The sequence below is a fragment of the Meles meles genome, chromosome 14 (assembly GCF_922984935.1).
Source record: "Meles meles chromosome 14, mMelMel3.1 paternal haplotype, whole genome shotgun sequence".
NCBI lineage: Eukaryota > Metazoa > Chordata > Mammalia > Carnivora > Mustelidae > Meles > Meles meles.
Window position 1 is genome coordinate 19,156,678 of NC_060079.1, and position 14,571 is coordinate 19,171,248.

Here is a 14,571-nt window from a genome sequence, read left to right on the forward strand (position 1 = left end):
AACCCTTGATTCAGATATTTAAACCTTGCTTCCTAATGAAGTTGCCTTCTTTCCATTTTGTCACACTGTCACTCAGGGCCATAGGACTTCATAAATCATTTTTGTTAGTTTCTTTCCTAGTGTTTTTTCAAATACATGTTAATTAGTGTCTGTGACCAGTCATGCATGGTAGGGGTGATAGAGTCAAGTATATAGAAAGGCAATGGATTCAGTTAATGAAGGTGCTTTGGACTCAGAATAGGTTTTTGTGTTGTTCCAATTGATGTCAGAGCCTCTATAGAAAAGCCAATAAATTAATCATCTAATTGGTTTGTAATCTTCTTATAGGTGTTATTTTGCCAAAGAAGTGGTCAGTACTTCCATGTTTTACAGGCTTTGCTATTATTATTACTTGGTGAAAACTTTGTTTTTTTGATGTTTGGTATTCTGTTTTCTAGAGTTTTAAGCAATCAAACTTACTTTTAGTAAGCATTTTATTTACTATTTCTGAATTATTTATGTATAACCTGAATTAGATTCAGTAAGATAAAAATCTAAACAAAAAATTAAAATTTAAAAGGTCATTAAGGTGAAATACAGTCAGATTATGTGTTTATTCGCACTTTAACATAATCCTATTTTGAGTTGGTCCCATACAGTAGAGACTCTATTTTAACAAATCCTCTCTTTCTTTCTTTCTTTTATTATGTTCTGTTAGTCATCATACAATACGTCATTAGTTTTTGATGTAGTGTTCCATGATTCGTTGTTTGTGTACAACACCCAGTGCTCCATGCAATATGTGCTCTCCTTAATACCCATCACTAGGCTAACCCATCCCTCTATCCTCCCACCCTTAAAACTCTCAGTTGTTTCTCAGAGTCCATAATCTATCATGGTTTGCCTCCCTATATGATTTATCTCCCTTCATTTTTCCCTTCCCTCTTCTAATGTCTTCCATGCTATTCCTTATGTTCCACAAATAAGTGAAACCATATAATGATTGACTTTCTTTGCTTGACTTATTTCACTTAGCTCCAGCCCCATCCATGTTGATGCAAAAGTTGGGTATTCATCCTTTCTGATGGCTGAGTAATATTTCATTGTATATGTGGACCACATCTTCTTTATCCATTCATCTGTTGAAGGGCATCTTGGCTTTTTCCACAGTTTGGCTATTGTGGACATTGCTGCTATGAACATTGGGGTGTATATGGCCCTTCTTTTCACTACATCTGTATCTTAGAAGACATGAACAGACACTTCTCAAAAGAAGACATACAAATGGCTAACAGACACATGGAAAAATGTTCATCATCATTAGCCATCAGGGAAATTCAAATCAAAACAACATTGCGATACCACCTTACACCAATTAGAATGGCCAAAATTGACAAGGCAAGAAACAACAAATGTTGGAGAGGTTGTAGAGAAAAGGGAACGCTCTTACACTGTTGGTGAGAATGGAAGTTGGTACAGCCACGTTGGAAAACAATGTGGAGGTTCCTCAAAAAGTTAAAAATAGAGCTACTGTATGACCCAGCAATTGCACTACTGGGCATTTATCCCAAGATACAGATAAACAAATCCACTCTTTCAACTTCATGATTATTTTCCTCCTTCATAGATCCCAAGAGTTTATAGTCAACTAGTTTCAACTCAACTGAATATTCCAAAGAATTACCTTTTATTTTATATTTTGTACACACTCTTCAAATTTATGCCAGATTATTAATTCTTCCTGCTCTTTCACTCACTCTTGTGAACCCTCATTAAGCTCTCCTTTTAAAAATCTAGTTTCTCATGTAGATCTTAGTTTTATATTAATTCCATAGAATATTTAACTGTGCTTCTCTAGCACTGTCAACTCTTATACTCACAAGTTTTCTCTTGTTCCTGCTCTCTTGATCCCTAACATACACAGTAAAACTTCTTTGTACATCCTTCCAGCTGTTACAAGCTGATGAAGAAAATCACAATATCTTTAGGATAATTTAGGATCATTTCCAGCATAAAGATGTGGTCTAAACTGGAAAGTGACCAACAGCAGAAGGCATGTGGGGCATGCTTATAGGTATCTTGAAAGGTGGTATGGTATATTTAACAAGATGTAATTCAATATTCAGAATAGTGAAAAAAATCACAAATTTTTATTACCTTGTTTTGGTAATACAAATCAAAGTTCAACAAAATTTTAAAGTTTATAAAACAGGTAGAGATAACTTCTTTTTTTTAAGATTTTATTTATTTATTTGACAGAGATCACAAGTAGGCAGAGTAGCAGGCAGAGAGAGAGAGAGGGGGGAAGCAGGCTCCCTGCTGAGCAGAGAACCTAATGCGGGGCTCGATCCCAGGACCCTGGGATCATGACCTGAGCTGAAGGCAGAGGCTTCAACCTACTGAGCAACCCAGGTACTCCTAGAGATAACTTCTTATGTCTGGGTAAGAAGCAGTTAATTGCAGACAAGGGCTTCCATAAAAGCAAGAAAAAGCTGGAGAAGTTATATAAATCATATTTTGTTCATCATCATGAACTTTAGAGCTTTAGAAAGAATGAGTACTAGATGAGATAATGTTCCAGAGAATGGAGAACCTTTCTGTTCCTCCAACCCTAGGGACATCTGCTGATGAATGGGCTTAATCTTCACAGAAAATTTTTGTTGGGATCTGGAAGCTAAAGTACCACTCTTAGTGGTCATACTAAGCTATGGTGACAAATTGGAAAATTGAGACATTTTCAGGGGGCATTTGATGACTCTGGGGGTCTATAGAAGCTGGGGAGCTAAGATTGGTCTTCCAAAAAGACAGAATGAATCTCTGACAGTTTTACATCTGTTTAGGAAGCCAGTGCTGCAAGTGGGAAGAGGCCAGCTGACTCTCATTGCCAATCTCCACCTCAAGATATCTGCCAGATTTTGAAGCCATATTGGCAAGAAGTTGGAAAGCTTGGCTGGAAATCTTTAATACGCATTTAATTTTAAATTCACATATTAATTATTGTTTTTAATATTTAGTATTTTAAATGCAGAATTTGAAGACTGATGAGATGGATATCTTCCAGGTATTTTCAATCTCAAGCCAAGGACATATATGTAAGAAAAACTGAATTGACCCAGAAATAAATAGATTCAAAACTAAATCTCTAAGGAAATGAAGAGCAAGTTTATTCTCAGACTTAATTGATATGGACAGCAACTTAGATCATTTGCCTAACAGAGGAAAACGGCAACAATCTGGTGGAAGATATCGCGTAGTCTCAGGTTTTCTTTTGTATATGCATGGTATTTATCCTGCAATCAAATATTTTTAACTATCAGAAAATTACAAAAATATGACTACAAATTAAAATTTATAAAACAACTGACAATAAAGGCACAGTTAATTCAGATGTTGTAGTTGGCAGTAGACGACTCTGAAATAACTTGTTAATGATATTCAAGAAAATAGACAAAAGTTGGGGCATCTGGCTGGCTCAATTGGATGAGAATGCAACTCTTGATCTTGGGATTGTGAGTATGAGTCCCATATTGGGTGTAGAGATTACCTAAATAAATAGAACTTAAAAAATAGACAAAAAGTTGGACAAAATAGATGAAAGTACAAAAATAATATCAGAAAATTATAGAATGAATTATATTGATATTCTACACCTAAAAAATGTGATATCTAAAATTAACAAGCCAATAGATGAGATTACCAGCAAATAAGATGCATTAGAGACAAAATTAGTAAAGTAAAAAAGACGTCAATAGAACATACCTGAGCTGATGCACACAGTAAAAAGCATGGGAGTCACTGAACAGAGCAGAAGTGTCTGACATGCTAGAATAACATAACATACATGTAACTGAAGTCTCAGAAAAAGGGACAAAGAATAAAGAATAATGAATATTGAAGAGTTAACAGTCAAGAAAATTTTAAAAGCCAATGAAAGAGACAACACACATGTTCAAAAAGACCAGAGAACACAAGAGCTAACAACAGTGAAGGAAACAATCAGCAAAACTAAAAGGCAGCCTATGGAATGGGAGAGGGTATTTGCAAATAATGTATCTGATAAAGGATTAGTATCCAAAATCTATAAAGACCTTAACAAACTCAACACCCAAACCAAATAATCCATTTAAGAAATGGGGGAAGACATGAATAGGTATTTTTCCAAAGAAGACATACAAATGGCTAACAGACACATGAAAAGATGCTCATCATCAATCATCATCAGGGAAACACAAATCAAAACCATAGTGAGATACCACTTCACACTGGTCAGAATGGCTAAAATTAACAACACAGGAAACAGATGTTGGCGAGGGTGTGGAGAAAGGGGAACCCTCTTACATAGTTGATGGGAATGCAAAGTGGGGCAGTCACTCTGGAAAACAGTATGGAGTTTCCTCAAAAAGTTAAAAACAGAACTACCCTACAACTCAGCAATTGTACTACTAGGTATTTATCCAAAGAATACAAAAATACAGATTCAAAGGGGTACAGCACCCCAGTGTTTATAGCAGCATTATCAACAATAGCCAACTCATGGAAGGAGTCCAAACATCCATCGATTGATGAATGAAGAAGATGTGGCAATATGGGTGGAGTACTATTCAGCCATCAAAAAGAATGAATTCTTACTATTTGTGATGATGTGGATGGTATTAGAGACTATTATGCTAAGCAAAATAAGTCAGTCAGAGAAAGACAAATACCATATGATTTCACTCATATGTGGAATTTAGGAAACAAAACAGATAAACATATGGAAAGGGGGGGAAAAAAGAGAATGAAGCAAACCATAAGAGACTCTTAATGATAGAGAACAAACTGAGGGTTGATGGAAGGAGATGGGTGTGACATAGGCTAAATAGGTGATGGGTATTTTGGACGGCACTTGTTATGATGAACACTGGATGTTTTATATAAGTGATAAATCACTAAATTCTACTCTTGAAACAAAAAAAAAAAGAATAAAGTAAAACTAAAAAGAAATCACATAATCAAGTTGATGAAAACCAAAGACAGAGAAGATCTTAAGAGCAATCAGAAGGAAAAAAGGCATATTACTATCAAAGGAGCAAAAATTACTAACTTCTCACCAGAAATGTTGAAAACCAGAAAAAAATACAATAACATATTTAGTTGCTGAAAGAACATAATTACTAAATTATTATTCCATACCCTGCCAAGATAACTTTAAAAAATGAAGGTGACATGAAGCCTTTTCAGACAGAGAGAATGTGCCAATATCCAACCCAAACTGAGGGAAAAAAACTAAAGGCATTTTTTTTCAGTCATAAAATTAAAAAGGTAAAAACATGAAAAAGCAAGAGGGAATAAAGAACAAAAGAGTAAATATGTAAACATAAGTGAATATTGACTTTACAAACAATTACTGTTATGCCAAAATTATGTGTGGAATTAAAATTCCTGACAACTCTAATGCAAAAGTTCAAAGTATAAGACAATGGATCTGAAAGGTTCTAAAATTTAACAGTATTAAGGAATTGGAAACTTCCTTTGTTTCTATCCCTGTGTTTATTCTAAACTTCTGTCTTCTCTTCTAACCAACACATTGACCAAACCCTTTTCCTTTAAACCCATGATAATAGATGAATTTACTTTGTATCATAAAGAATATTCTGGTCTTTTCATTTGGGTAATTACAAATAATAGACTATTATAAAAATACCTGTTTTCCTTAGCAATGGAATATGGAAGAAAGACATTCTTTTTTTTTCTTTTCAGTGTAACAGAATTCATTGTTTTTGCTCCACACCCAGTGCTCCATGCAATATGTGCCCTCCTTAATACCCACCACCTGCTTCCCCAACCTCCCACTCCCCGCCCCTTCAAAACCCTCAGGTTGTTTTTCAGAGTCCATAGTCTCTCATGGTTCATCTCCCCTTTCAATTTCCCTCAACTCCCTCTCCTCTCCATCTCCCCATGTCCTCCACTTAATTCCTTATGCTCCACAAATAAGTGAAACCATATGATATTTGACTCTCTCTGCTTGACTTATTTCACTCAGCATAATCTCTTCCAGTCCCGTCCATGTTGCTACAAAAGTTGGGTATTCATCCTTTCTGATGGAGGCATAATACTATACTAAAGTAACTTAAATACCTTTGCATTGTAAACTCTTACCAGGTTCTGTTTCCTTATTGTGTGTAAAAGCCAGATATTGCTCAAGTTAGGGTTGACATAGTTCCTCCACTTCACTTTTTTTCCCTCATTTGTGTATTGTCAAAGTATTGATGACTGATGATGTAGTTTTTTCACATGTTCTCAGGCTTTGGCTTGAGTAGACTACTCCATAGCCTCTGAAAATTGGGAGCAATTAATATATAAGCTTGTACAGATGGTAATAAAGTGATGTTTTGGTTGTTTTGAGTCCCAAAAGGAAGATCTCAGAATGTAATGATTTTTTTGATGATGGCTGATGAAATTTTGTTGATATTCAAAAAGTATGTGAATATTTTTTTGAGAACTGAAAAGGGATCCAAACTTGAGTGTCTAGATATTGCTTCCACATATAGGAAAAAAATGATAGTTTGGAAGCACTTTATAGAGATTATTAAAGGTAGTGGAAAGAAATGTTCTCCTCTTTGGTACATTTTCCTCTGTTTTTTTTTTTTTTTTTCTCTCCCTACTGCCTGCTTGCACTTTTAGTACTGAGGGCGCATAAAACTGGATTTAATCTTGGTTTTTTAGTAGAATAATTCCAATTATCAATTTTACTTCATTGTATTGTGCCATAGGAAATATTTAGAATAGTTTTTGACCAGAAAAAAAGTATTTTTAAAAAATGAGGGTGCTGGGTAGTTTAGTTTCACAAATTTTACGTTTGCCTGAATTGTGCAAATGAAGATCTTGCCTGTCCCAAATGACCCTGACCATAAATAGAATAATGCCAAAACCAAATATCAAGCATTAAAAAGAGAAATAAAAGAACACCACATATCTAAAGCAAATACTTAAAAATGCATACCTGGCTAGAGAAAAGTGTTTTAGGAAAATTATTTTCTAAATTTAATTTTAATAATTTTCATTTTCTTTAATTCTCTTCCAGTATTTTAAAAAAAAACCCTAATTTCTGTATGTTTCCTATATTTCTTGACATGCAAATTACATTCTTGGAAGATTTATTTGCTAATTTTATAAAATAAGGTAATTTCATTGTGACGACAGTTGATAATTCTCAGTCTTGAATGTAACCAAGATGACACAGCTGTTGAGGACAGTCCGAAGTTAGGTTCCTCAGTTCATTTCTCATTGATCCATGAACGTGGCTTAGGACAGGATGAGACCTGAATATGTGCTGTGAGAATGAGGTGATGTGCAGGCTTAGAGATTATGGAGGTAGAGGGAGTCATGGGCAAGTAAAGAAGTAAAGAAGACAGCCTCAAGGATGTGGAGATCAGAGATGGATTCATCTAGACATGATGAAGTGACTTCCAGTCAGAAGTGAGAAGGCAGGAGACCCGTAAATCAATTGGCTTTATGTTAATAACTGCGGCTCTAGAATTTTGCTGTCTGAAGCGGGCTAAAACTTGTGTTTTACTATGGTTTATTCTACATTTTCCTAAAGCAAGGTGGTGGGTCCTTCTAGAAACCAACTACTTAGCCCGTATGTCATTATGATAAATAATTCTCAAAATGACAAGTTCTCCATGTTTGGGACATAGCAGAATAAGAAGTTAAATGCACTTTCTTTTCTTCTCCCCTTTCATGACAGTCTGAGCGTAAAAAACAAGTTCTGAGTGTATTTGCAGCAGGCAGATTGCTTTGTCACCTGTTGTTCATTTGCAGAGAATAAAAGGTAAGAAAAGAGAACTTGAATAGGGAAACAGAGGTGAATAGAATCCATATTTTGACGGCCTAATCAATTTTGAAAATGTTTACATAAGACTGTGCCAAAGGATATTTTTGTTGCTATTTTGCCATATTATTTAAGGGATGAAGACCTTTAAACATTTTCTTTTGTTTTATTTCAGTAGTAACATCAAAAAATATGCTACATCAAAACTTGCAGGATCATCTTACTTAGATTAGCCAAGTAATAAGAAATAAAACTTTTCTTCAAAAAATATGCAGCCTATTTTGAAGAAAATATGGTTATTATTAATGTTGCTTTTTATTTTCCTCCAATCTTCTATCTGGTTCAAGTAGTCGATTTAAAATTTTTGTTTGGTAAGTTACTGCAAATGTGCCAGAATTTGACATCTGCAATTCTTAGTATATGCTATGTTAAGAAAAACAAAGTGTTCTTTTAATTAGGTATGATTTCAGACTCATAAACAAAACAGTGAAGTAATTTTTTCCTTTTGCTTCCCAGGAATGGATGTTCATCCAGATCAGTAGTTCTCAAATAGTTCTCATATTGAAACTAAAATTCATTTGGGGAATGTCTATAGATTATAAATCCTTCTTTTATCTCCCTGACACCCTTTCTAGCTTCCTTCCAGCTATTTTGCTATACCCTATGTTAAGAACAGTTCCAGGCATTATGCCCTGTCCAAGTGCCACAAGGTTCATGAACCTTTGCTCTTGCCTTCAAGAACCTTCTGTTTCCTTCCAATTCTGACAAGAAAACCAATAATAGGATACAGGGAGATGAGTGCTGTGATTTGTAAAATGTCCTTTATGAAATCAGAATTTAAAACAAACTAACAGACTAAGGAAAAGTTTGCCAGAAGAGGTGACATTTGAATTGACAGTTGAGAGATGAGTAAATGTAAAAAGGGCTTTTAAGGGAAAGGCTGTGTTTACAGGTATGCTTTGAGTGTTGGGATTATTGCAGAGAACATTCTAAGCAAATGTGTATTCTAAGCATATGCAGAAGTATGAAGAAGGGAGTCAGAGTATACTGAGTACATCATTGTAGTTTGGGTAAATGGTGCATGATGAAAGAAGTGGAAGGAGACGTTCAGTAGGTAGGTAGGGACTGATTTAATGGTAAGAATCAGGGGCACTTGGGTGTTCAGTCAGTTAAGCATCTGCCTTTGGCTCAGGTCATGATCCCCCACTCAGTGGGAAGCCTGCTTCTCCCTCTATGCCACTCCCCGCCCCCCACCGGTGCTCTCTCTCTCTCTCTCTCAAATAAATAAAATTTTTTAAAAAGATACAAGAATCAAAAATTAGAATAAAAGTTTTCACTCACATTTCCTTACCTGAACAAGAAAACCTGTTTAGAAAAATCAGTGAAGGCAAGTACAAGAGCCATCAGATAAAGAGGCTAGTCCCACATAGGATGGTTGCAACATTTACAGCAACAGATGGGGAGGCAACAACAAAAACCTTCACCTTTCATCTCCCATTTGGGGGAAATGTCTGAACTATTATGAACCCTTCCAATACCCAGAAACTCCATTTTTCCTGATCATACATGTTAAAATAGAATCGCACTATTAAGCTCCCATGTTGTTCATCCAAACTTCACTATCTCCACGGAGCTTGGACTCTCCTGATTTACTCTTGTGTTATCTTGGACTTTCTCTCCTGATTTTATCACAGAAGTCCCCAACATGGTACACATTGTTGTACATTGTGGTAGCTTTTTCTTAGGAGAGATCTGGGTCTTTGTAAAGTTGTATGCGTCCTTATTACCACATTCTCCTTCCCACAGTGAGTAGGCCAAAAAGTGGACATGTAACTCAGGAAGATCAGCTGGTCTCCTTTGTAGGCACTGAAATATAGAACCATTCTTTCTTCTAGGCTTTTCTGGATTGGGATTATTAGTAACCATGTTTCAAACCATGGGATACCCAGAGACAAAAACAAAAACTCTGGGAAGAGCTAGACATTATACTGTGTTTCCGGTCCAATTTCTAAGCTTCTGGTCTGCAGCTTTATTTTTGAATCTTAGGAGCTATTTTATTATAGTTACTAGTCTATAAACTAAAATGATTATTGTTTTGTTTCAATTTATTTTAAGTTGAATTTCCGTTGTTTACAAGCTAATGAATCCTGAGTAATAAACACATAAATATAAAAACTAAGAAATTTGGTTTTAAAAAAGTGTACAATATTCAGTTAGATAATGTGAGAGCATAACATTTAAATTAATTTTCTCTAGCTCTTACTTGTAGTGATTCATAAAACTGAGAGGAATAGCATACTCCATTAAATTTCGTATGATTCTGAATTCTGTGTCCATGCATTCGTATATGCTCTGTGCACATACCTGACAAGCATTTATAATTATGCTTATGAATAAATAGCAATTTTAGTATTTATAGAATGAAATTCTATAAGTTTATGAATTTTCGGGAGCTTATATTTGTGATTGGGTCTGTGTTAGTGAGATTGGCTTCATAATGGGGCAATCATTTTTGCCAAAAGCAATTCCTCATTAACAACACACTATTAAGAACCAAATAATCTCAGGGCACCTGGGTGGCTCAGATGGTTATGTATCTGCCTTTAGCTCAGGTCATGATTCAAGTGTCCTGGGATTGAGCCCCATATAAGGCTCCCTGCTCAGCAGGGAGTCTGGTTCTCTCTCTCTCTCTCTCTCTGCCTCTCCCCATCATTCCTGCTCTGTCAAATGAATAAATAAAATCTTTTTAAAAAGCCTTAAGAACCAAATAATCTCTCAAAATCCCAAAATGTTAAAAATATAGAGTGATTTCAAAGTACTATTTCTGTGTGAATTGTTCTCCTTTCAGAAGGAAAGAAAAAGGGCATCTGTATTTCCCAGAACTATGTTCAACCTGCTATTGATTATGAGCTTTTACACTTAACCAGTATAAAAAATGAGCAGGAAGGCTCAGAGGAGGAAGCCAAGTTTTCGTACATGGGAAGAGCTGGTATACCCAGGATCTAATGATGGTTGAATAATATAAAAGGACTGTGAAGGAGAATTTAAATAAAACTTGTAACTCTTAGACATTTTCCTGTGACCAATAATGACCAACAGATGGATACAGATGAACAACAGCTTGAGAAGATTCTGAGACCACTTTTCCCCCACAAATGTCTTGTTTACAGCCTTATTGTTGAGGAATGACTGCTAAAAATGGAAATGAATTGGACTGATTCACAACTGGAAACACTGCAACTCTGATTTAGGAGAAATTGCTGAAAAGTATTAAGAAAATTTTGAACAAACACATATTTATTTTAATCATCATTCATTAAGTGTAATCTATGTAAAACATAGCTGATTAGGAGCTATAGGGATATTAAGAGGACAAAAAAGTAGCACTTTCTCTCAAATCTAAAATTTTTGTAGGAAAAATGTCATGAATATATACCTTTATGTTTGCTGAATAAATTAACAAGGGAGAAATTAAGACTGGCTATAATGTGTGACAAAAGAGAGGTTCCACAGAAGCAGCATGTGAGATCAGAAGAGGAGAGGATGGTTGACTGGAGAAATCAGGATGGGTGCCATTGGTGATGTGTCATGGATTGAGCTGAACCTTCACAACATGAAGAGGAAAGAAATGTGGTGACTTCAGACTAGGAACGTCTAGGAAGTCAGGAGTAATACAGTTAGGTTGTTCAGGATTTGTCAAGTTAGTGTGAGGTTAGGTTAATGTTGAAGGGTATCTTGTATGCCTGAACAGAAATTCAGTCTTTCTTCTATAGTTAACTGAAAGTGCTCAGAGTTGCTGAGCAATGGAATGATCCTATCAGAGCTGGGTTTTAAGAATAAAAAGTGTATCGAGAGAGACCTGAGGAAAAAAAGAGGGACCTGAAAATAAAACTTGAAGTCTTCATTAGGGGGGAAAAAAAAAGAGCAACATATAAGGCAACATGAAATCACCAATCAAGATATTCATGTTTAAGATGGTATTTATATAAGATTAAAATGAAAAAGTTATACATTCTGTCACATATTGATGTGTTGATATTCTTGAAAATTGTAGAGTAAGTAGGTGCTTTTAGTTTTGTTTTCCTGTCCACAGAAGTTGAACAATTTTAACATATTGAGGAATGGATCTTACTAGTTAAAAATTGAGATGAGTTAGCATTTGTAAAAGTGTTGCCTTTTCCCAGAAGCCTTGAGATTATTTCTTATTAGAAGCCATGCATTGGTATATAATATTAATAATTATATTTGATATGAATCCATGTTGCTGTGTAGGGTACCATCAACGTTATAGTGAAGTTCCTGGCCTCTAATAACTCATGTGTTAAATAAAACTATAACTCATGTAGTTCTGAAAATAAGTAAATATGCACATTTTTATCTTTGTATTTACATTGTACTAGCATTTTCTAAGTAGTTTCTCTGAGTATAAAGTAGATAAAATCCAATAAAGTGTCTTTCCCTTATATTCAGGGTATATCCGATGTATAGTGACGTCTCCTGGGAAGGAAAACACCCCTGATGCCTGGGGACATCCTTCTATCCACTACTTATCTTAATTCTATTAATTCTGTGGTCAGAATTTGGTTCCTTTTGCTCAAAGCATTTTTTTTTTTTATAAATAGGCTATCATGTAATTAAGAGCTCAGACTACTAAGCCATGCTATGTGAATTCAAATTCTATTTCTGCTTTTGGCTGATTTAAACTGTCTGTGATCCAGTTTCCTCTTCTCTAAAATAGATAAAAATCATACCTACCTCATAGAATTATTAAGATGAATCATACGAAGTGCTTAATAGGTCCTTACATATAATAAATGCCTAATAGGTGTAATCAATTTTTAAAATCATTCTTATTTTATAACTTCTGAGTTCCACTGGAAATGTCAGATGGTCTGGGTGGTGATTGGTTATAAGCATGAGAAGGAAAGACTTAGAAAATCTGTTTCACAGTGTGAGTTCATTGTGAAAAAAATGAACATACATACATATATAATAATATACATATTAATTACAACCAAGTGATAAGCAAGAAAGATGGACAGATTTTTAGAACAAAGGCATAGGGCACCTGAGTGGCTCAGATGGTTAAGCATCTGCCTTCAGCTCAGGTCATTATCTCCAGGTCCTGGGATCGAGCCCCATATCAGGCTCCGAGCTCAGCGGGGAGTCTGTGTCTCCGTCTCCCTCTGCCTCTCACTCTGCTTGTGCTCACTCTGTTTCTCCCAAATAAATAAAATCTTTCAAAAGAAAAAAACTAAAAGAACAATGGCACAGATGACGATGCAACAGCAGAGGAGACAGAGAGCAGAAGACCAGGGAACTTAGAAGGCAAAAGATTTAACCAGTGCAAATGATGTAGGGCATTTAAGGAAACTAAGTGTAAGAATTAGAGGTAGATGTTGATTTTTTCCGTTTTGAATTTCAGTTCTTGTTCAAAGGCGTGTCTACTGTTTTAAAGAGGTCTGCACAGGCTCCTAATTGAACGTATAGATCCACTTAGGGAAGTTACTCTTTGAGTCATCACCACCTAATTTATGCTCTTTTGTAATGATATTGTTTCTGACAGCCCTGTGTAAGGCAGTGGGGCACACATGTGATGAAAATAGACATCTTTTTCTTGATAAGGACACATCAGTGTGTTATGTAATGCAAACTGGGATATGTAAAAGAAGTAAGAACATGAAATATATATATATGGTATATGGTATGTATAGTGGAAAGAGGAGGTGGAGAAAAGAAAATGTGCCAACAGTACCTTTTGTTTTTCCATTTTCACCAAAATTTAGTATAATTGTTTTTAGTTTTGCCCAAGTTTAGTATTATATTTTAAATATTGGATGGTGGTGTAGTGGTTTTAGGTTTTGGCAGAATGGGACTGAGAATATCTAAGTTTCCTGCTGCCACAAAGAGCTGTAAGCATGAATATAGAGCTTTGTTCCCAAGAAGGATAAATGGAACAGTACTACATGGGCCAAACTGGCTAGAGACAAGGTGGGAATATGTACACCTCAGAACACGCCAGTGGGGACAACTGAGAAGAGCTGAGCAGCGAACAGATCCAGCTTCATCAAAGTAACCATTGTCTCCAATTTCCATATGTACACAAGCAATTCTATACCTTCCCTGCATGCCTTGAAATTACTGCAAATGCCTCCTGGAACTAGAGGCTATGCAGGATATCTAGGAAGTAAGTGGAAATTAAAAACACCTACATTCAAATTTAAATAATTCAGTTATGTGGAACTGACCAAGATTCGCTTTTCTGCCATCATGCAAAACGTTGCTAGAGATAGAGACTAAGTTAAGTCATCCATAGGAAATAAATTATATTTCTTGGACATCTGAATTGGGGGCTTTAAAACCTCATACAAGAAATACTTTAGAAATGATGTTTCAGGGCCATCTGGATGGCTCAGTGGTTAAGTGTCTGACTCTCAGTGTCCTGGGATCGAGCACTATGTCCAGCTCTGCGCTCAGTGAGGAGTCTACTTGAGGTTCTCTCTCTCCCTCTGCCTCTCCCCCCCTCTCATGTGCACATGCTCTCTCTCTAAAACAAACATGATGTTTCAAATTTGGCCACAGTTCTAAAGGTACAAATACCTGAAGAATACTGCTCCCTCAGCCCCCATCACTGAGATATCCAATGTTGGATAATAGTGTCCATAAAGAAATGAATTATCATTTCCCATGTCTTACTGATTATATGCAAATTATATAGAATTAATCTAATTTTACTTCATACATTGAAATTCTTTTTCTCCTGATGAAAGCATAAAGAA